General features: G+C 38.1%; 1 long non-coding RNA gene across 1 annotated transcript; it reads right to left on the bottom strand.

Annotated features, from left to right (window-relative positions):
• Positions 1 to 5,117: 5,117 nt before the first annotated feature.
• LOC131828804 (uncharacterized) lies at positions 5,118 to 22,778 on the bottom strand. The gene is made up of 3 exons (XR_009352582.1): positions 20,949 to 22,778; positions 17,040 to 17,139; positions 5,118 to 9,100 (listed from the first exon to the last, which is right to left on the bottom strand). It is a non-coding gene; the product is annotated as an uncharacterized LOC131828804 (long non-coding RNA).
• Positions 22,779 to 23,426: the final 648 nt, after the last annotated feature.

A 23,426-nucleotide genomic window follows, 5' to 3' on the forward strand; every position in this document is an offset into this window, starting at 1 on the left:
TAACAACCCAAAGTCTGACAGCCACTGATGAGCAGGGCTCTTGCTTCCTTGCCAGACCTTTTTTGAAAAACGTGCTAAATGTGGCCTTGGCATTTGTGAAACGGCTTTCAGGGTGTGTGTGTGTGTATGTGTGTGTGTGTGTGTGGTGTGGCAGCCAGAGCAGGGGTCTCCTTCTTCCCTAGGAGGTAAGCGTGGGTTTTTCCTGGGTGACCCAGTACCAGGCTCTCCAGGGCACTGTGAAGCTAGTGAAAAATGCTCATGGGACTTGAGGCTAGGTCACCCAACCACAATAAAACAGTCCCCAGTGGCAAATAATTTATTTATTTATTATTAAGATTGTATTTAATTACTTGACAGAGAGAGACAGCAAAAGAAGGAACATAAGCAGTGGGAGTGAGAGAGGGAGAGGGAGAAGCTGTTTTCCCCTCGCTGAGCAGGGAGCCCAATGCGGGGCTCCAGGATCATGACTGGAGCGGAAGGCAGATGCTTAACTGACTGAACCAACCAGGCACCCCTTCCCCTACCAAGTGGCGAAGACTTTAAACCTATGGTAGTGCTTAGCACACACGAGGTGCTCAGAAAGTACTTACTAAATCAGCAAAAAACACTAAGGTGTTTTGAGGTGGACCATGTAGAAAAGGCTATAGAATCCCAGCATAAAAATAGAAAGAAAACGTACACTTTAACAGAACATTTATACCTAAATGAAACTTCTCTTCCAAAGAATTCACGTTTCGAGGCTATGTACATTTATTTCAATGTGCTGCTACTGTTCAAAACTTTTGAAAGCTCTCTTTTTGGCATTTCCTCCTGAGTTCTCTAATTAAGTCATGTGAAACCAATGTCAAAAAGGAGAAAAGGGGGAGGGCCGCTGGCTGGTTCAGTCGGTACAGTATGTCCCTCTTGGTCTCAGGGTTGTGAGTTTGAGCTCCATATTGGATGTGGAGATCACTTACAATAAAATCTTTAAAGAAAATGTGATAAAACCAGTGTCCTTTACTTTATAGTCACATTTTCTTTTTGACCTAAACATAAGTTTCTTAGTCAGCCCTCCTGTCATAGTCATCATATTTTACTTATTAAGAGATGTCTATTATTAAAAGGCTTTTGTATGCTAGCATTATGGACTTCAAGATTTAGAATCCAATCATACTACGTATATGAGCAGTGACTACTCACTGTCACTGTGTTTATAAGCACTTCATAGAAAATGATTTATTTACTCCCCACAACAATTTTATTTAATTTTAAAGATTTATTTATTTAAGAGAGGGAGACAGAGTGCATGTGTGCACGTGCTCAAGTGAGGGGAGGGGTGGTGGGCCAGGGAGAGGGAAAGAATCTCAGACAGACTCCTGCAGAGCTCAGAGCCCAACATGGGGCTGGATTTCACAATCCTGAGCCCATGACCTGAACTAAAATCAAGAATCAGGCACTCAGCCCACTGACCCTCCCAGGCACCCTTCCTCACAACAACTTTAAAAAGGTAGGTATGAAAACTGAAGTTGAGAGAGGTTAAACAGATTGCCTCCTGACACAAAACTTGGAAGACATAGGTTTTGAATATAGGTCTGACTCCCAGCCCAGTGGCCTGAACATTCTGGTAATTACCAAGTCAAAACTTATTCTTCAATGTGATTTTTAAAAAAAGATTTTATTTATTTATTTTTCAGAGAAAGAGAGAGAGAGAGCGCGCACACAAGCAGGGCAAGCTGCAGTCAGAGGCAGAGGAAGAAGCAGGATCCTCACTGAGCCAGGAGTCTGATGCGGGACTCAATCCCAGGACCCTGGGTCCATGACCTAAGCTGAAGGCAGATGCTGAACTGACTGAGCCACCTAGGCTTCCCTCAACAAGATTTTCAAGGGCTCCGAGGTATTCCAGCATATACTTGACTACAACTTACCAAAGCAGCTTTCTATTACAGAACATGTAAACTATTTCCATTAAGAGTATTTTAAGGACCCCTGAAACAAATAGTACATTATATGTTAATTAAAAAAATAACACCAGTGATAATCCCACCCCCCCAAAAAAGAGACTATTTTAAGGAATTCCATAATGAATATCCTTGGACATAAATCTTTACATACATTGTTTGATCTTTACTTTAGAAAAAGAATTCTAGAGAGCAGTATTTCCAGGTCGTATTTTTTTTTTTTAAAGATTTTATTTATTCATTTGACAGAGAGAGAGATCACAAGTAGGCAGGGAGGCAGGCAGAGAGAGAGGAGAAAGCAGGCCCTCCGCAGAGCAGAGGGTCCATGATCCCAAGACCCTGGGATCATGACCCGAGCCGAAGGCAAGGGCTTTAACCTACTGAGCCACCCAGGCACCCCCCCCAGGTCGTATTTTTAAAGGCCTTTAACCACCTCCTACAGCATATGAAGTTCTTGTTTCCCACTATTTATATTATCATTATTTAAATCATTGCCGGTCTGGGAGGTATAAAAGGTAACTTATTTTGATTTGTATTTTCATGTTTATTAGTGAAGATAAACATTTCTTTTTTCCATTTGTATTATTCTTTTTTGAATTGCCGTTTGTTCATTTTATTTAAAAGGTTTTATGTCTTTTTACTTCTGCTTTGCAAGACTGTTTATCAAATTAAAGATAATAAGCCTTTGTCTATTATATTGCCAATATGTTACCCCTGCTTGTGGTTTGCCTTTTCATTTAAAAAAATCAAACATATATTTTAAAATTTTATATAGCAAATCTATGCATCTTTTTAAAAAAATTAAATTAATTTATTTTCAGAAAAACAGGATTCATTATTTTTTCACCACACCCAGTGCTCCATGCAATCCGTGCCCTCCTTAATAGCCACCACCTGGTTCCGCCAACCTCCCACCCCCCGCCCCTTCAAAACCCTCAGATTGTTTTTCAGAGTCCATAGTCTCTCATGGTTCACCTCCCCTTCCAATTTACCCCAACTCCCTTCTCCTCTCTAACACCCCTTGTCCTCCATGCTATTTGTTGTGCTCCACAAATAAGTGAAACCATATGATAATTGACTCTCTCTGCTTGACTTATTTCACTCAGCATAATCTCTTCCAGCCCCGTCCATGTTGCTACAAAAGTTGGGTATTCGTCCTTTCTGATGGAGGCATAATACTCCATAGTGTATATGGACCACATCTTCCTTATCCATTCGTCCGTTCTATGCATCTTTTATAATTTTTTAAAGATTTAAAAATTATTTTTAAATAATCTCTACAACCAGCATGGGGCTCAAACTTACAACTCTGATCAAGATTTACATGCTCTACCTACTGAGCCAGCCAGGTGCCCCCTTTTATGATTTTTGCTTTAGGTACTCTCCTTTGACAAACTTTTATGAATCACGGTTATATAAACACTCTATATACTCTAGTTATTTTAAGGTTTTTAAAAAAATTTTTTTAAAGATTTTATTTATTTATTTGATAGACAGAGATTCAAGTAGGCAGAGAGGCAGGCAGAGAGAGAGGAGGAGCAGGCTCCCGGCAGAGGAGAGAGCCTGATGCGGGGCTGGATCCCAGGACCCTGGGATCATGACCCAAGCTGAAGGCAGAGGCTTTAACCCACTGAGCCACCCAGGTGCCCCGTCATGTATTTATCTTTTTAAAAAATATTACATGTTTTAGTCTTTGTTTTCAGGATCATTTTGGAAATATCTCTTTCCTTTTTCCATCTTTATTGAGGTAGAGTTGACAACTTAAAATTGTATATATTTAAGGTGGGTGGCTAGATGATTGGATACAGATATCCTCTGTGAAACGATCACCACAATGAAGGTAATGAACATACTTATCATTTCACATACTTAACTTTTTTCTTTTCTTTTCTTTTTGTGATGAGAACATTTAGGATTTACCACCCTCTTGGCAAATTTCAAGTATAGTATACAGTATTCTTTTAAAGATTATATTTATTTATTTATTCGAGATAGAGAGAGAGCGAGAGAGCGAGCTTGAGCACAAGCAGGGCAAGAGATAGAGGTAGAGGGAGAAGCAGACTTTCCTCATGAGCAAGGAGCCTGATGTGGGACTCAGAGGGGGGTGGCAAAGCAGGCTCCCCTCTGAGCAGAGAGCCCGATGTGGGGCTCAATCCCAAGACCCTGAGATCATGACCTGAGCCTAAGGCAGAGGATTTAACCCAGTGAGCCACCCAGACACCCCGAGATATATATATATATATATATTTAAGATAGAATTATCAAGGTATAACTTATACATAATAAGTTTACCCACTTAAAGTATACAGTTTGGGGACCTGGGAATCATGGCTGGAGCCTAGGCCGGATGCTTAACCAACAGAGCCACCCAGGTGCCCTGTGATATAATATTTTTAACTATAGTTACATTATTATACATATATTTATCTTCTTTTATGTACCTTGGTAAAATTTTGCTCTTTCCTTCAAATAGATTTTAAATACATTTTGTTTATTCCTGGGTGAAACACATACACACATACACACAGGCACATATATACACATATATGCATTTTTATATACTTACATAGAATTGCTATAATTGCTATTTGAGTGGGATTTTTCTTCTCATTTTACTTTCAAATGGATTATTGATAGTGAATATTCATTTAATCATCCAGCAAAGACTTATTGTTTATTGTGTGCTAGTCATTATGTTGGATGCCAGAACAATGCTATGTACCAAACAGACACTGTATATAGTATTAATAAATTCTAGAATATTGATCATCCTTGCATTTCTGGGCCAACCCCTGGTTGGTAATGGAATAATATTAATATACTGATGGGTTAGATTTAGTAGTATTTCATTTAGGATGTAATTTTATTAATTCTATATAAATAGCTTAAGTGAGACTAGTCTGGTCTAGCCTATGTGTGTGTATGTTTTTATGTTAGCTTTGTAAAATAAATTGGAAACCTCCCCATTATATCTATACTGTATATCACATTGGAATTAAATGTCTCGCTCTTTTTTTTTAATTTTTAATTTTTTATAAACATATATTTTTATCCCCAGGGGTACAGGTCTGTGAATCGCCAGGTTTACACACTTCACAGCACTCACCGAAGCACAAACCCTCCCCAATGTCCATAGCAAAACCCCCTTCTCCCAGCCCCCCTCCCCCCAGCAACCCTCAGTTTGTTTTGTGAGATTAAGAGTCACTTATGTTTTGTCTCCCTCCCAATCCCATGTTGTTTCATTTATTCTTCTCCTACCCACTTAAGCCCCCATGTTGCATCACCACTTCCTCTTATCAGGGAGATCATATGATAGTTGTCTTTCTCCGCTTGACTTATTTTGCTAAGCATGATACGCTCTAGTTCCATCCATGTTGTAGCAAATGGCAAGATTTCATTTCTTTTGATGGCTGCATAGTATTCCATTGTGTATATATACCACATCTTCTTGATCCATTCATCTGTTGATGGACATCTAGGTTCTTTCCATAGTTTGGCTATTGTGGATATTGCTGCTATAAACATTCGGGTGCACGTGTCCCTTCGGATCACTACGTTTGTATCTTTAGGGTAAATACCCAGTAGTGCAATTGCTGGGTCATAGGGCAGTTCTATTTTCAACTAAATGTCTCATTCTTATTCCTTGACAATCATATTAAATCATTAGGTTCAAGCTGGAAGACTAAACTTGGGAAAAGGCTCCAGGTTTCCTGAGTCTTGGATCTTTGAAGAATTTATGGAAACAAGACAGAATGAAGATTTATACAGCATTAAGTCAGATGGCAAGAAATGCACTTCATGTTTTGGTCCTGCCCCTTCTCTGAGGAACACTGGACTTATATGTGGACTTCTTGGAAGGACTGGCTTTTTTTCCAGGGAGGACACCAAGTATACCCCCATTCTAGAGCTTTCCAATACTCTTGGTTGGTGCCACACTGGACTGAGGACTGGAGACAGGGGTGATCAATTGGCTTGGTATGAAGTGAGTAGAAAACGCCAGTGACAGCAAGGAGGGGGCAGAAAGCAGCACCAGTGGGGTCCCTTTCTTGTAGAGGCCCCCCACAGAAACTAAACCACAGACATGAGACATGAATACAAGTCCAGTGTCTCCCACTTCTTGTCTTTATCCTCTGCATCTTTCTGAATTTGTACAGCTGTAGCTAAGTCTATCAGGCCAGTTCCATGCCTGCTGCAGAGTCCAATGTCAGAGCCAACTTGCGAGCCAAAAGTCCGAGTTCTGTGATACGATAGGATCCCTCTCATAATATCGGTATTGAATGTGTTGTCCAATTTTAAAATTTAAGCACCACTCCCCTTGCCTTCCCTGACAAAGAATTTTTAACTGCACGGGATTCCTAAATCTTTTCCTGATATCTTCTGTATTGGCTTTTTCTACTGCCATGTAACAAATTGGCAGAGTTTAGAAGCTTGAAACAATACACATCTTACAGTTCTGCAGTCCTCGGTCTGGTGGTACTTCCCTTCAGATTTCAAAATGCCCAAATCCAGCATCTTGGGGGGGCTTTTTTCCTTACTGGAGGCTCTGGGGAAGAATCCTCTAACAAGTTCATTCTGGTAGACAGTCAAATTCTCTTCCTTGTGGTTGGAGGGCTGAAGTCCCTGTTTCCTTTCTGGCAGTCAGCTTAGAACCCTGGAGCCCCTCTCAGCTCCTTAAGGTTTCTTGGATTCCTTCTCACATCCTTCTACATTTTCCAAGCCAGCAATGGTGCACTGAGTCCGTCCCATGCTTCAAATCTGCCTGACTTCCCTTTTGGCCTCATGTCTGCTACTTCCTGCTGGAGAAAGTCCTTTGCTTTTAAAGGCTCACCCAGATCATCCAGAATCATGTCCTTATTTTAAAGTCGGTAACCTTAATCACATCTGCAAGGTCTTTTTTGCCATGTTATATAATATGCTCCCAGTTTTCAGGGATTAGGGTTTGCACTCTGTGCGACTGTTATACTTAAAAAAGCTTTCATTTCATTTCTTTATTTTCTATACAGGATATTTTAGGATCATCTTTTCCCCTGAAAAGGAAGACAGTTCCTTCCTTTTGGAAAAAATAAACTGCCAGTCATCATCATGCCCAAAAACTCACACAGACATCATGTTTCAGTTTATGACCATAAAGTCATTTGATTCTCGGATCAAACTCAGTAAAATTCATTTGGTGGATTGAAAGATTTGAGACAGCCAAATATTGAGACACCATTAGGTGGCACTTGATTAGAAAGCTTGCTTCTGCCTGAACTTTCCCAAGGCAGCAGTCTGACAAGATGGAAAGAAAACTCTGATGTAAATGGAGCGGAGCGGGGATGGCATCCTTAGTCATTACATGAAAATCGCTAAAGACAAAAACTATCCAAGACTTGAAAGTAATTTGTACATTCAAGCTAACTTGAGAGAGCCTAATTATGACTTAGCAAATGTAAACGGGTTATTTAAAATCTTTTACACATGATAATTTTAATAAATCCTGGGGTCAAAAAAATCACCTCTAATAATTTTTATTGGCTGCAACACTTGTCTTATGTTAATAATGAGCAAATTTCCATGGAGTGTTTATAATAAGCAGGGAAGGCATATAATGAGCCCTACGATGTCCTACTTACTCTGGCCCATATTTTGCACCAAGCTGTGTTTCTCTGAAACAATACTGTACAACAAAAATATAATTCCAGCCATACATGTAATTTTTAAGAGTTTTTTTGAAATATAATTTACATGCCATTAATATATGTCATTTATATATGAGATATGCAAGATATAGATAGTAAGCTATATATTGAAGGTTTTTTGGTTTTGCTTTTGCACAGCACTAGCCACTTGTGCCAGCACCATTTGCTGAAAAACTATCCTTTCTCCACCAAATTACTTTTGGATTTTAACAAAAATCAGTTGCCAGAGAATTAAAATTTCAGAAATAAATCCATACAGTTATATCCACTTGTTTTTTGACAAGAGTGCCAAGACAATTTACTCAGGAGAAAATGGTCTTTTCAATTAAATCGTGCTGAAGCAACTGGATACTGACATACAAAAAATGGAGTTGGACCTCTACCTCACTACCGTCCAAACAAATTGACTCAAATAACTTGTAGACTTAAATATAAGAGGTGAAACTATAAAACAGTTAGAAGCAAATTCAGAAGTATTTATGACCTTGGGTGAGGCAATGAATTCTTGGATATGACACCAAAAGCACAAGTGATAAATGGATAAAAAAATAGATAAACTAGGCTCATCAAAATTAGAAACTTTTGTGCTACAAATAATACCACCAAGGAAGTGAAAAAACAACCTAAAAAAGGGGAAGAAATATTTGAGGATAATATATCTGTAAATGAATCCATGTGGATTATATAGAAAACACTTACAACTTAATAGTAATGAGACAAATAATATAATTTTTAAAAAATGAACTATAAGGGCACCTAGCTGTCTCAGTTGGAAGAGCATATGGCTCTTGATCCTGGGTATGTGAGCCTGATGTTGGATAGAAATGACATAAATAAGTAGACTTAAGAAAAGTGAATTAAAGACTTGAAAATACATTCATCCCAAAAAGATGAAAACTGAAAGCACACAAAAAGAAGTCCAACATCATTAGTCATTTGGGAATGCAAATCAAAACCATAATGAGATACCACTTGACATCTACTAGGATGGCTATAACAACAACAACAACAACAAGACCCAAAACAACAACAGCCAGAAAATAAAAATATTGCTGAGGGTGTGGAGAGATTGGAGATCTTGTACATTTCTAGGAGGAATGTAAAGTGGTTTGGCTACTATAGAAAACAGTTTGGTGGTTTCTCAAAAAGAAATTGGACAATTACCAGATGACCCTGCAATTCCACTCCCAAGTATATACCCAAAAGATTGAAAACCGAGACTTAAACAGATACTTGTATGATAATAATCATTGTAGCATTTTCCACAATAGCCAAAAGGTGGAAAAAATTCAAATGTCCATCAAGAGATGAATAGATAGAGAAACCTGGTTGGCTCAGTCGATTGGGTGTCTACCTTCTGCTCAGGTCATGATTCTGGAATCCTGGGGTACTGGGATTGAGTTCTGCATCAGACTCCTTGCTCAGTGAAGGGCCTGCTTCTCCCTCTGCCTGTGGCTCCCCTGCTTGTGCTCTCGATCTCTTTCTCTGACCAAAAAAAAAAAAAAAAAAGAGAGAGCAAGAGAGATATGAATGGCTAAACAAAGTATGGTATATAAACACAGTGGAATAGTATTCAGCCATAAAAAGGAATGACATTCTGATACAGGCTGTATATACCGTGGATAAACTTTGAAAACATTATGCTAAGTCAAAGAAGCCAGAAATAAAAAGAAAAATAATGTGTGATTCCACTTACATGAAATACCTAGAAGTTAATAGCAATAAAAAGTAGATGACAGGTGTCCAGGGATGGAATTTTATTGCTTAATGGGTACAGAGTTTTTACTTGGAGTGATAGTAAATTTTGGAAATAGATAATGGTCATGGTCGCACAACATTGTGAATGTAATTAGATCTGCTAAGTTGTATACTTGAAATGGTATCCTTCATGTTATATGTATTTTACCACCACACACACAAAACATGAGATACCACTTCACATTCACTAGAATGGATATAATCAAACAGATAAGGGATAACAAGTGTTGGCAAGGATGTGTAGAAATTGGACCCTTAATACACTTCTGGTGGGAATGTAAAACTGTGGCTGTTTTGGAAAACAGTTTTTCAGTTCCTTGAAAAGTAAAACACAGAGTTTACATATGAGTCAACAATTCCATTCCTGTATATCTCTCCAAGAGAAATGAAAACATATGTCCACATAAAATTTTGTACACAGATGTCCATAGCAGCATTCCTCATAGTAGCCAAAAAGTGGGAACAACCTCAGTGTCTTTCAACTGATGAGTGAATAAATTAAATGTGCTGTATCTTTATGACATAATATTATTTGGCAACTGGAAGGAGTGGAGGGCTGGGGCATGCTGCAATATAGATGAACCTTGAAAACATGCTAAGTAAAGAAGCTAGTCATAGAAGACCAAGGTGTGTATCATTCTGTTTACCATATGCTGAGAATACGCAAGTCTGGAGAGAAAGAAAGAAGATTAGGGTTGCTTAGGGTCGAAGGGAGTGGTAATAGGGGAAATGGGGATTGGCTGCTAATAACTACAGGGTTTCTTCCTGGGGGGACAAAAATGATCTGTAGATTGCAGTGATTGTTGTACAACCCTGTGAACCAGCTAAAACATATTGAATTGTACTCATTTGAATGGGTAAGTAATATGGTTTGTAAATTATGTCTTATAAAGCTGTTAAAGAATCACATGTCATTTGTATGTGTCATTTGTATTTCCAAACCCTATTCTGTTCCGTTTGTCTCTCTTGAAGCAGAAGTCACACAGTTTTACTTACTGTGGCTTTATAATATATCTGGAATCAGATAATGTAACCCCCTAACTATGATCTTCTTTTTCATCTATAGATCAATTTGGGGACAAGTGGTCTCTTCACATTGCTGAGTCTTTTGACCTGTGGAGAAGGTAAATCTTTTTATTTATTTAGACCTTCTTTAATTTGTCTTGGCAGAATTTTGTAGTTTCCAGTGTAGAGGACTTTCACATATTTTATCAGATTTATCCCTAAGTATTTCATATTTTAAAAAAATAACTTTTTGATGATTTTTAAAAGATTTTACCCATTTATTTGACAGAGAGTGTGAGAGAAAAAGAGTGAGAGAGAGAACACATGCAAGGGAACAATAGAAGTTGCCGCAGAGGGAGAGGGAGAAGCAGGCTCCCCATTGAGCAGGGGGCCTGATGTGGGGCTTGATCCCAGGACCCTGACATTATGACCTGAGCCAAAAACTAAGAGTTGCTTGGGCGCCTGGGTGGCTCAGTTGGTTAAGCGACTGCCTTCGGCTCAGGTCATGATCCTGGAGTCCAGGGATCGAGTCCCACATCGGGCTCCCAGCTCCATGGGGAGTCTGCTTGTCCCTCTGACCTTCTCCCCTCTCATGCTCTCTCTCTCTCACTCTCTCTTTCAAATAAATAAATAAATAATATTTAAAAAAAAAACAAAAAAAAAAAAACAAAAAAAAAAAAAACTAAGAGTTGCTTAACTGACTTCATGAGCCACCCAGGAGCCCTGAGGAAGTTCCTTTCTATTCTAAGTTTGCTGAGAATTGTTTTTTGTGTGTCCAGAATCAGGAATGGGTACTGGATTTTATCAAATGTTTTTTTTTCTATGTCTATTCAGATGATCATATTTTTAAATAGTTTGTTAATACGGTGAATTACATTGATTGATTTTGAATGTTAAGCCAAATTTTGTATTCCTATGATAAACCTCACTTGGTTATAATGTACTAATCTTTTAAAATATTGTTGGATTCGATTTGCTGAAAAATTTTTTTGAATTTTTAAAATCAATGTTCATGAGGGATACTAGTTTGTTATTTGTTTTCAATGTCATTCTCTGCTTTTGGCAGTAGCCACACAGAAAGAGTTGGAAAGAAGTCTGCTGTCTTCATTTTTTTTTTTTTTTTTGGAAGAGTATATGCAGAATTGTATTCTTTCTTTTCACATGTTTGATAGAATTCATGAGGGAAGCCATATAGGCCTGGGGTTTTCTTTGTGTGAAGGTTTTTTTTAGACTACAAATTCAATTTCTCTAACATATAGATGGCGATTCATGTAATGTTTTTATTTGTTTCAAAGTAATTTTTATTGAGGTATCATTCACAAATCATAAAATTCACCTTTTAAAGTGTAAAATTCAGTGATTTTTTAAAAAATATATATTCAGTTTGTGCAACCACTCCTGTTTCCTAATTCCAGAATATTACCATCACCCCAAGAAGAAATTCTATAATTATGAGCTCCCCGTTCCTCTATTTTCCCAGTCCCTGGCAACCACCAATCTATTCTCTGGCTTTATGATTTAGATTATTACCAATTTAATTTCAATAGTATCTAAAACTTTTGCTTCTGTGTAGCTTTGTCCTCTTTTCTTTATTTTTATTTTCTATGTTATTCTCACAAACTATATCTTTATACATTGCATGCCCATCAACATATACATACATACATACATACATACATATATATATATATAATTATAGCTTTATGTAGTTATCTCTTTTTTTTTTAAATGAAAACAGAGTTTATTGTACAGTGTAATGGATAGAGTATAGCAGACACAGTGTCTGGGAGACTTGGAAAGGAGAATACTGTGAGTCTAGTCTCTTTGTCATGTGGGGTTAGGGATTTATATTGGAAAGGGGTCCAGAATCCATATTCCTTCAGGAATTCAGGGTAGGGTATAGTCCAATCAAAGGCAAGTGTCTAGTGAATAAAAGGTGTGATTTCATAAACCACTGATATTCATAAATTACTGGTATTGATTTCAGCATTTTCCCAGGTTGGTTTGAAGCTAACATTCTAGAACATGTTTGGGATCTGGTTCTTAGATGTCATCAGGGGCTTATTGGTCTTTTGGAGTAGCAACTTGAGATCTGCCTCAGGTTCACAGGTATAGGTGGATGTTTCTTCTGTAGGATCCTGAGACACCTGACTGGCTCAGTCAGCAGAGAGACTCCTAACCTCTGGGTTGTGAGTTTAAGCCCCATGCTGGGTGAAGAGATTACTTAAAAATAAAACCTGCTGGCTGTTTGTCAGGAGTCCCAAGGATTTCTTAGCTGCAGCAGTGTCTAGGACGAGTAACGTCCAGTGAGTTAAAACATCTCGCCAACCATGCCAACTGTCAGGGAGGAAGATCTTCCTCTGCCCTGTGGTCCTTACAGCTGGATTTAGAATCAAATTGATATGAGACAGATTAACAGGAGAAAATCAAATTTAATAGGCATAGCTACAAGGAATCCACACGGACATGAAATTCCGTATACAGTTATCTTCTAAATCTGATTGGATAAATTACAATAAAAATACGTGATTTAAAAAAATACTTACCCATGAATTTACCCAGTATTCTTTATTTCTTTGTGTGGATTCAAGCTATTGGCTAGTGTCCTTTCATTTCAGCCTGAAGGACACTTTTATATCTTTCAGGGCAGGTCAGCCAGCAATGAACACCCTAAACTTTTGTTTATCCATGAGTATCTCAATTTCACCTTCAATTTTGAAGGATAGTTTTGCTAGAGTCCTGGCTAATTTTGTTTTTCTGTCAGCACTTTGAATATGTTATCCATAGATTTTAAAATTTTTAATATTTATTTTTTTAGAGCAGTTTTAGGTTCACAGCAAAATTAAATAGAAAGTACAGGGAATTACCATATACCCCTGCCTCTCCTCCATGCCCAGCCTCCCCTACTATGAATAGTCCACACAAGAGTGGTACATATTCACAACTGATGAGCCTACCTTGACATGTCATTGTCACCCAAGTCTATATTTTACATTAGAGGTCACTCTTGGTGTGGTACATTCTAAGGATTTGAACAAGTATAAATGACATGTATGCATTATTATAGTATCATACAGTATTGTTTCACCTTCCTAAATATGCTCTGTGCTCTGCTTATTCATCCCACCCTGCCTTCAACCTTTGGTGGCCACTGATCTTTTTCTTTAAGTTTTATTTTTATTTAAGTAAGCCTTACCCCCAACGTGCGGCTCAAACTTACGACCTTGAGATAAAGAGTTGCATGCTCTTCTGACTGAGTTAGCAGAGCACCCCTGGCAACCATGAATCTTTTTATACTTGCCTTAGTTTTGTCTTTTCCAAAATGTCATATAAATGGAATCATATAGTTTGTAGCCTTTTTGGGTTGGCTTCTTTCACTTAGTAATATACATTTAAGCTTCTTATGTATCTTCTCATGGCTTGATAGTTTCTTCCTTTTTAGCACGAATATTATTCCATTGTCGGATGTACCACAGTTTGTTTTTTCATCCACCTATTGAAGGACATCTTGGTTGGTTCTGACTTTTGGCAATTGCGAATAAAGCTGCTATAAACATCCGTGTGTAGGTTTTAGTGTGGACATAAGTTTTCACTTTTTTGAGGTGGATACCAAGGTGTGTGATTGCTGGATCAATAAGGTAAGAGCATGTTTAGTTTTGTAAGAAACGGCCAAACTATCTTCAAAAGTGGTTGCACTATTTTGTATTCCTACCAGCAATGAATGAGAGTTCCCGTTGCTCCAAATCCTCAATAGCATTTGGTGTTGTTGATGTTCTGGGTCTTGGTCTTTTTTAAGACTTTATTTATTTGACAGAGAGAACACAGTGAAAGAGGGAAAACAAGCAGGGGGAGTGAGAGAGGGAGAAGCACGCTTCCTGCTGAGCAGGGAGCCCAATGTGAGGCTCAATCCCAGGACCCTGGGAACATGACCTGAGCTGAAGACAGTGGCTTAACCAACTGAGCCACCCAGGTGCCCCAGTTTTGACCTTTTTAACTGGTGTGAAGTTGCTTTAATTTATAATTCTCTCGTGTGACGTTGAACTTCTTTTCATATAATTAATTTTCATTTGTATAACTTGTTCGGTGAGATGTCTGTTAAGGTCTTTGGCCCATTTTTAATCAAGATGTTTCCTTTTTTTTTTTTTTAAGATTTTTTTTTTTTTAAAGATTTTATTTATTTGACAGACAGAGATCACAAGTAGGCAGAGAGGCAGGCAGATAGAGAGTGAGAGAAGCAGGCTCCCTGCTGAGCAGAGAGCCCGATGTGGGACTCGATCCCAGGACCCTGAGATCATGACCTGAGCCGAAGGCAGTGGCTTAACCCACTGAGCCACCCAGGCGCCCTCAAGGTGTTTTCTTATTGTTGAATTTTAAGAGTTCTTTGTATATTTTTGGATAACAATCCTTTATCAGATATATTTTTTGTAAATATTTGCTCCTAATCTGTGGCTTGTATTCTCAGTTTCCTGACCCATTATCTTTTGGTTTTCCTGATTTCTGATGAGAAATCAGTTGTTAATCTTATTGAGGATTCCTGGTATGTGAGAGTCTCTTCTTTTTTTGCTGCTTTCAGGACTTTTTTTTTTTTTTCGTCTGTCTTTTGACAGTTTGACTTAATGTTTGATTGTCAGTCTCTTTGAGTTATCCTAATTGGAGTTTTTTGATCCTACTGGGTGTGTAGATTTATATTTGCCATCAAATTTGAGGAGATTTCAGCCATCATTTCTTCAAATATTCTTTCTCTCTTTTCTCCCCTTCTGCAATTCCTATTATGCGTATAGTAGTATACTTGATGGTATACCATGGGTCTTCATTTGTCTTCTTATTCTTTCTGCTCCTCAGATTAGATAATCTCAGTTCACCTATCTTCAAGGTCTCTGATTCTTTCTTCTGCCTACTCAAATCTGTTGTTGAGTGAATACATTTGAGTTATTGCAATTTTCAACTTCTTTTTTAAGAACGATTTTATGGTTAAGTAATCTCTACACCCAGTGTGGGGCTCAAACTCACAATCCCAAGATCAAGGGTCACATACTCTATTGGCTGAGCCTGCCAGGTGCCCCTATTTAATTCCTTTTTATATTGTCTATATCCTCATTGATATTCTCTATTTGGCAAGACATGATGCTTTCCTTTAGATGTGTTTTCTTTCAGCTGTTTCAACATAGTTAAACTGGCTGATTTAAAGTCTTTCTCTAGTAAGTCCAATGTCTGGGCTCCCTCAGAGACAGTTTTATTTTGGTTGCTTGCTATACTTTCTTCTTTCTTGCATTCCTCTAAGTGTGGGAGATGGGATTAAGTCTAGGTAAAATGCAATGAAGCTCACTCTTCTCAAGATGCAGCCATTTAAAAATTTGATTATAGTTGAAGGATGCAGCCATTTTTCTTAAGAAAGTGCCCCCCAGAAAGGGGAACCCTCCTTTATTGGTGGGAATGCAAGCTGATGCAGCCACTCTGGAAAACAGCATGGCAGTTCCTCAAAAAATTGAAAATAGAGCTACCCTATGACCCAGCAATCACACTACTGGGTATTTACCCTAAAGATACAAAGGTAGTGATCTGAAGGGGTACGTGCACCCAAATGTTTATAGCAGCAATGTCCACAATAGCCAAACTATGGAAAGAACCTAGATGTCCATCAACAGATGAATGGATAAAGAAGATGTGGTGTATATATACAATGCAATGCTATGCAACCATCAAAAGAAATGAAATCTTGCCATTTGCAACAATGTGGATGGAACTAGAGGGTATTATGATGAGTGAAATAAGCCAATCAGAGAAAGACAATTATCATATGATCTCCCTGATATGAAGAAGTTGAGAGGCAACGTGGGGGGCTTGGAGGGTAGAAAAAGAATAAACAAAACAAGATGGGATTGGGAAGGAGACAAACCATAAGAGACCCTTAATCTCACAAAACAAACTGAGGGTTGCGGGGGGGTGGGGTGGGGGGGTGGGGTGTATGGAGAGGGTGGTTGCGTTAGGGACATTAGGGAGGGTATGTGCTATGGTGAGTGCTGTGAAGTGTGTAAACCTGGCGATTCACAGACCTGTACCTCTGGGGCTAATATGTTATATGTTAATTAAAAAAAAAAGTGCTCCCAAGTTCCTTCAAGTTTTTTATTACTGTCCAGAATTCTGAAAAATTCTGTGATTTTCACAGTTTTTGCTAGTTTTTAGTTGCTCTTATAGAGAAGTGGTCTTTTGGCATTCCTTACTTGGTTATTTTCACTGATGCCTCTCTTCTAAATCTTTAAAATCGGCTTATGTTATACTTGCAGTCCTACTCTTCCAACTAGCCACATTTCAAGGGCCCAATAGCCACATAGGGCTAGTAGTTACCACACTGGATAGTCTAGGCATATAAGAATATATTCATCATAGTTATTTAAAAAATATAAATGAGAAACAAGGTCTCTAAACTAATTGCTTTCTTGTACCTGGGACAGAATTGATTTCATGGCAAGGTAAGTATTCTATGAACCATAGGTGGCAAATAATAATAACCACCACCTCTTAAGTACTTTACTTAATACCAGATAACGTTTGAAGACTTACATGTATTAGTGCTTTTATTCTTTACAAGAAGCTAATGGGGTAGGTATTATTGTGCTTTAAAGAAGCAGAAAACAAAATACCAATAAGTTAAGCAACTTACCCAATGTCTCACCACTAAAAGTGGTAGAGTCAGGATTCAAACCTTGAAAATCTGGTTTAAGCCCATGCTGTTAACCACCACTCTATGCTACTTAGCAGACCTAAAAGAAGGAATTCAGAGAAACTTATTTTGACCAAAGGAGAACAGGGTGGCGAAGAAATGCCCTTATACAGAATATTAGAAAAATATTCTTGGATTTTATAATAAAGTCCAAAACACACTTGCAAGGAAAAAACCTCACATTTTTATTGAGTGCTATCTACCAGCACCTAGCACATTACTTGACACTTAAGAAGCAATGAATGTTTGTTGAATGAATGAATGACTCCTGCATATTTATACATTGTGGTAGTTTTTATTTTTATTTTTTTTTAAGATTTTATTTGTTTGACAGATAGAGATCACACGTAGGCAGAGAGGCAGGCAGAGAAAGAGGAGGAAGCAGGCTCCTTGCTGAGCAGAAAGCCTGATGTGGGGCTCGATCCCAGGACCCTGGGATTATGACCCGAGCCAAAGGCAGAGGCTTTAACCCACTGAGCCACCCAGGCGCCCCACATTGAGCTAGTTTTTTAAAAATGTCTCTCAGGAAGTCATTTTAAAGAGCGGAAACTGAAGCTCGGCCTGGTGTAATAATTTTCCCCCTTAGTTGCTAGCTGGTGCAGGGATTAGACTAGAGCCCGGTTCTCAAATTGTAGTTTCACTATAGATTTTTCTGGCTTGAGAAAGTATGAAAAAGTTACAAGGGATAAAAGCTTGCACCATGCCATACAATCATGCTTCATTTATATGCACGTAGATTATGTGGTTGTGATGGGGAGAGAAGGTGGTCCAGCTATGACGCCTACCCTTTTCTTTGAGAATGAGGATAAATAGGAAAGAAAAGAAGGTTCCAGTGCGGAGAATGTGATCAGAAAAATAGGCAGATGATATAAACAATTATCACTGTCCTGGGCATCTAAACCCCTGGTGATTTTGCCATTTCTGTCTTTAACTCACCACAGGGATCTGCAGAAATGGGAAAGGCCTTCACTGAGCAAACATTTATTCAGCATTCACTAGCAGTGGATAGTCCTACCTTAGGAGAAGGCATGTACATCAGTAAACAATTATATATTATGATTGTATAAGCTACAAGGTACATATAAGGAAATATGCAATGTATATAAGAGAAAAAGGACAGAGCAGCAATTAACCTGGGGGTGGTTTTAAAGAAAACCTTATTTAAAGGACCTGACTTTTGGGCTGGATCTACAACTGAGTTGCTGCAGAAGGAAAACAGTAATCTAAATAGAGGCATGAGCATAGTTTTATGTTTGGGCAGGAGTCACTGTTACAAAGAGAGATGGCATTAGGAAGGCTGTTAAAGTGGTTAAATGGTTGATGGTCAGGGAGTTTAAACAGGCTTGTGGGGTGGACGCTTCTTGACACTGAAGAGAGCAGAAGGTTCTAAACAGATGAGGTAGACAACTGAAATACCACCCTTCTGGATCCATGCAACCATTCTGTTTTTCACTTTCACTACAGTGTTCAAACGTTACATGAGATATCCAACTTTATTACAAAGTATGCTTTGTGTTAGATGATTTTGCCCAAGTCTAGGCTAATGTAGGTGTCCTGAGTACACTGAAGGTGGGCTAGACTAAGCTATGATGTTCAGTAGGTTAAGGTTTATTGCATGCATTTTCGACTTACAGTATTTTCAATTTCTGAGGAGTTCATTGGGATGTAATTCCATGTTAAGTGGAGGAAGATCTGTGTATGATTTTGCATTATGTACTGTTTTATCTTCTTCCTGAGGTGCTATTGATCAAGTTTCATAGGCTTCCCAAAATACTTTACATTTTTTCCAATGTTAGGAAAAATTTCAGCCATATGGAAATGTTGAGAAGCAAACATCCATTTACTACCTAGATTCCACAATTCATATTTTGCTGTAGTTGCTATCTATCTATTCATCCCTCTTTCCATGAATCTTATTTTTTGATGCACTTCACTGTAAGTTGAAGACATCAATGCACTCATCTCTGTTGGCATGCGTATCATTAACTACAGTTCGCTATTTGCTTAGGGTTCTTTGTGTGTGTGATTAAATAATCATGGAACTTATGTAGTACATTCTCTTTTTTTTTTAAGATTTTATTTATTTATTTGACAGAGATCGCAAGTAGGAAGGGAGGCAGGCAGAGAGAGGGAGGAAGCAGGCTCACTGCTGAGCAGAGAGCCCGATGTGGGACTCAAGCCCAGGACCCTGGGATCATGACCTGAGCCGAAGGCAGAGGCCTTAACCCACTGAGCGACCCAGGCGCCCCGATTCTCTGAGTTTTGATGAATACATACATCCCCTATTATGACATAAAACATCACTGTCCGCTTACAAATTTCCCTCATTTCCCCTCCCAGTTTCTACTTCTCTCTCCCACAAAGTCAATCCTTGGTCTAATTTACTCACTATAGGTCGGTTTTGCCTGTTCTAGAACTTTATATGGAATCGTATAGTCTGTGCTCTTTCATGTCTGGCTTCTTGCACTCAGTAAAATCTTTTTGAGATTGATCCATGATGTTTCATCAGTAGCTAATTTCTTTCTTTTGCTGAGTATTATCCCATTGTTGAATACACCAGTTTTTATCTGTTCTCCTGCTGTTGGACAGCTACCCTCTTTCCAGTTTCTGGCAACAATGAATAAAACTGCTATAAATAGTCTAATACAAGTCTTTTTGTGGACATATGCTTTCATTTCTCTTGGGTAAATACCAGAGTGGAATGGCTGGCTGAAAGAATAGGTGTGTTTAATTTTATAAGAAACTTCCAGGCCTTTTTCCAAAATGGTTGTTCCATTTTACACTTCCACTAGTGATGTTGCTTCACATCCTAACATTTGGTGTTGTCATTTAAATTTTAGTCATTCTAGTACAGCGCTAACTCACTGAAATTTTAATGTTCATTTCTCTACGACTAATGATACTGAATACTTTATCATGTGCTTATTGGCCATTCATATATTTTCTTTTGGAGATCATCTGTCTTTTCAATGTTGACTTGTAGGGGTTTTGGATCTATTCTAAATATAAGTTCTTTGTCAAAGTATATGTACAGTGTATGTTTTATCTTGGCCTGTGGCTTGTTTATTCATATTCTTAATGCTGTCTTGATGAATAAGAAATTAAAAATTTTTTGGAATTCAGTTTACCAATATATTTTCCTTTGTGGTCAGTGCTTTCAAAGCCCTCTCCAAGAAACTTTTGCCTACCCCCAAGCCGTGAAAATATTCTCATATATCTTCTTCTAAAACCATAATAATTTTGGTTTTTATTTATGGGCATGATCCATCTCTAACTTTTATTATGGTATGAGGTAAGGTTCATTTTCTTCTCATACAGATATCAAATTGTTGCAGCATTGTCTATTGAAAAGACTTTCCTTTCCCCATGCGTTGCTTTGGTACCTTTGTAAAATATCAAACTACTTTGTATTTAAGTTTATTTAACCATTTATAAAATGTTTTTACATATATATTTTCTTAACATTTTCTCACTGGGAGTGGATAAGTTTTCTTCATTTTACAGTTGACAAAACTAAGGCTCAGAGTAGTTCAAGAACTTGTCCGAGGAGATACATAGAACATAGAACTAGAACATAGAACTACTATTGAATCATTAAAAAAGAAAGTTTGCATTTTAAACCTGTTTTATCTAATGGAAATATTACCAAATGGACAGTTTTTCTGAAGGTGAGGTAGTTAACAGAAATGATTAAGTGCAATTTCAACATTGGTGGTAGTTTTAGACTGCCAGCCAAACACATGCCTCCTTTGTAGACTTATGTATGTCTACATTATGCATCTTTGTTTTCAAAGGGTAAAAAACTATAATGCTTGCTTTGCAGAATTTGGTAAGAATAACAGCTTTTACCTCTGCCTTTTGTTCAGGTCATGATCCCATGGTCCTAGGATCGAGCCCCACATCAGGCTCTCTGCTCAGCGGGAGTCTGCTTCCTCCTCTCTTTCTCTCTCTGTCTGCCTCTGTCTGCTTGTGATATCTGTCAAATACATAAATAAAATCTTTTAAAAAAATAGCTTTTAGCTAAAGTTCCTTGGACTTTAGCTAAGATAAAGAATGTATTTCCCTCACCCTGATTAAAAAAAAAAAAAAAAAGTCTTACTCTTTGATTTTTTTCAGAAAAATAAAGCAGTATTTAAAGGTACATATCATGAAGTCCAGTCTAGTGGTACATGATCAATAGTTCTGAAATAAGGAAGTTTCTCATCAGAAAGAATAGAAAGGCTTACTAGTGTCCCTGCTACTTAAGACATCCTGTAGTACTTTTAATATGATAAAGATACCCTAGTGCTCAAACTAATTGTTCTTGAGAGACAAAGCTATAGGACTTACACTTCCTGATTTCAAAACTTACTCAAAACTCCAATACTTGAAACAGTATGAACTGGTACAAGACAGACATATAGTCCAATGGAATGGAACTGAGTCCAGAAACTGAACCTTACACTTATGGCCAACTGATTTTTTTTTTTTAAAGATGTTATTTATTTACTTGACAGAAAGAGTCACAGTGAGAGAGTGAACCCAAGCAGGGGAGTTGGAGAGGGAGAAGCAGGATTTCCGCTGAGCAGGGAGCCCGATGTGGGACTTAATTCCAGGACCCTGGGATCATGACCTGAGCCAAAGGCAGACGCTTAATGACTGAGCCACCCAGGTGCCCCACAGACAACTGATTTTTGACAAAGGTGCCAGACAATTCAATGATGGAGAAAGTAGTCTTTTCAATAAAGTGCTGGGATAACTGGGATATCCACATGCAAAAATATTAATTTACCTCACATATATATAAGAATAAACAAAATGGTTCAAAGATTTAAATGTAAGAGTCAAAACTAGAAAACTTTTAGAAGAAAACACCGGTGTTATTCTTTGTGATCTTGGATTAGGCAAATGATTTCTTAGGTATGAAACCAATAGCACAAATAACAAAATAAAAAATAAACAAATTGGACTTCATACAAATTAAAAACATTTGTGCTTCAAGGAACACCACCAAGAAAGTAAAAACAACCCAGAGAATGGAAGAACAAATTTATAAATCATATACCTGATGAGACGTATGTAGAATATATAAAAGAACTCTTAGAACTCAATAATGAAAGGACAAATCACTCATTAAAGAATGGGCAAGGGAGGGGCACCTGGGTGGCTCAGTAGGTTGAGTGTCTGACTCTAAGTTTAGGCTCAGGTCATGATCTTGGGGTTGTGAAATTAAGCCCTGTGTGGGGCTCCATGCTCAGTGTGGAGTCTGCTTAAGATTCTTTCTCTCCCTCTGCTCCTCCCCCAGCTTGTATGCTCTCACTCTCTCTAAAATAAATTATTTTAAAAAAGATTTTATTTATTTATTTGAGAGAGCATGCAAGTGAGAGAGATCACAGAGGGAGATGGAGAAGCAGACTCGCCCCTGAGCTGACAGCCCAATGTGGGACTCAATCGCAGGACCCCGAGGTCATGACCTGAGCTGAAGACAGACACTTACCCAACTGAGCCTACAGGCGCCGCTAAAATAAATAAATCTTTAAAAAGAAAAAATAGGGTGCCTGGGTGGCTCAGTGGGTTAAGCCTCTGCCTTTGGCTTGGGTCATGATCTCAGGGTCCTGGGATCGAGTACCGCATCGGGCTCTCTGCTCAGCAGGGAGCCTGCTTCCCTCTCTCTCTCTCTGCCTGCCTCTCTGCCTACTTGTGATTTCTGTCTATGAAATATAAAATCTTAAAAAAAAAGATAAGTATAATAAAAATGGGAAAGGGATATGAATAGACTTTTCTCCACAGAAAAAATACAAATGGTCAATAACCACATAAAAAAGATGTTCAGTATCATTAGTCAGTGGGGAAATGCAAATCAAAACCATAATGAAATATCACTTCATACCCACCAAAATGACTGCAATCAGATAATAGCAAGCACTGGGGATGGTGTGGAGAAATTGAACCCTCAAACCTTGTGGTGAGAAAGTAAAATGGTGCAGTCTCTTTAGAAAACATTTGGAGTTTCTCAAAAAACTTTTAACATTGGGTTACCATGTCACTTAGCAATTCCCTCCTAGATATATACATCAAAGAACTGAAAACATATCCACATAAAACACTTGTACATGAACGCCCAAAGCAACACTATTCATAATAGCCAAAAACGTGCTAACAACCCCTAAATCTATCAACCGATGAATGGATAAATAGAATCTGGTATATCTATACAGTATTATTTGGCAAATAAAAAAAGTACTGATATATGCTCTAAGATGGGTAAATCTTGAAAACATGCTAAGTGAAAGAAGCCAGATACAAAAGAACACATGTTATATGACTCCATTTTTATCCATGTCCAGA

The sequence above is a fragment of the Mustela lutreola genome, chromosome 4 (assembly GCF_030435805.1).
Source record: "Mustela lutreola isolate mMusLut2 chromosome 4, mMusLut2.pri, whole genome shotgun sequence".
Classification (NCBI taxonomy): domain Eukaryota; kingdom Metazoa; phylum Chordata; class Mammalia; order Carnivora; family Mustelidae; genus Mustela; species Mustela lutreola.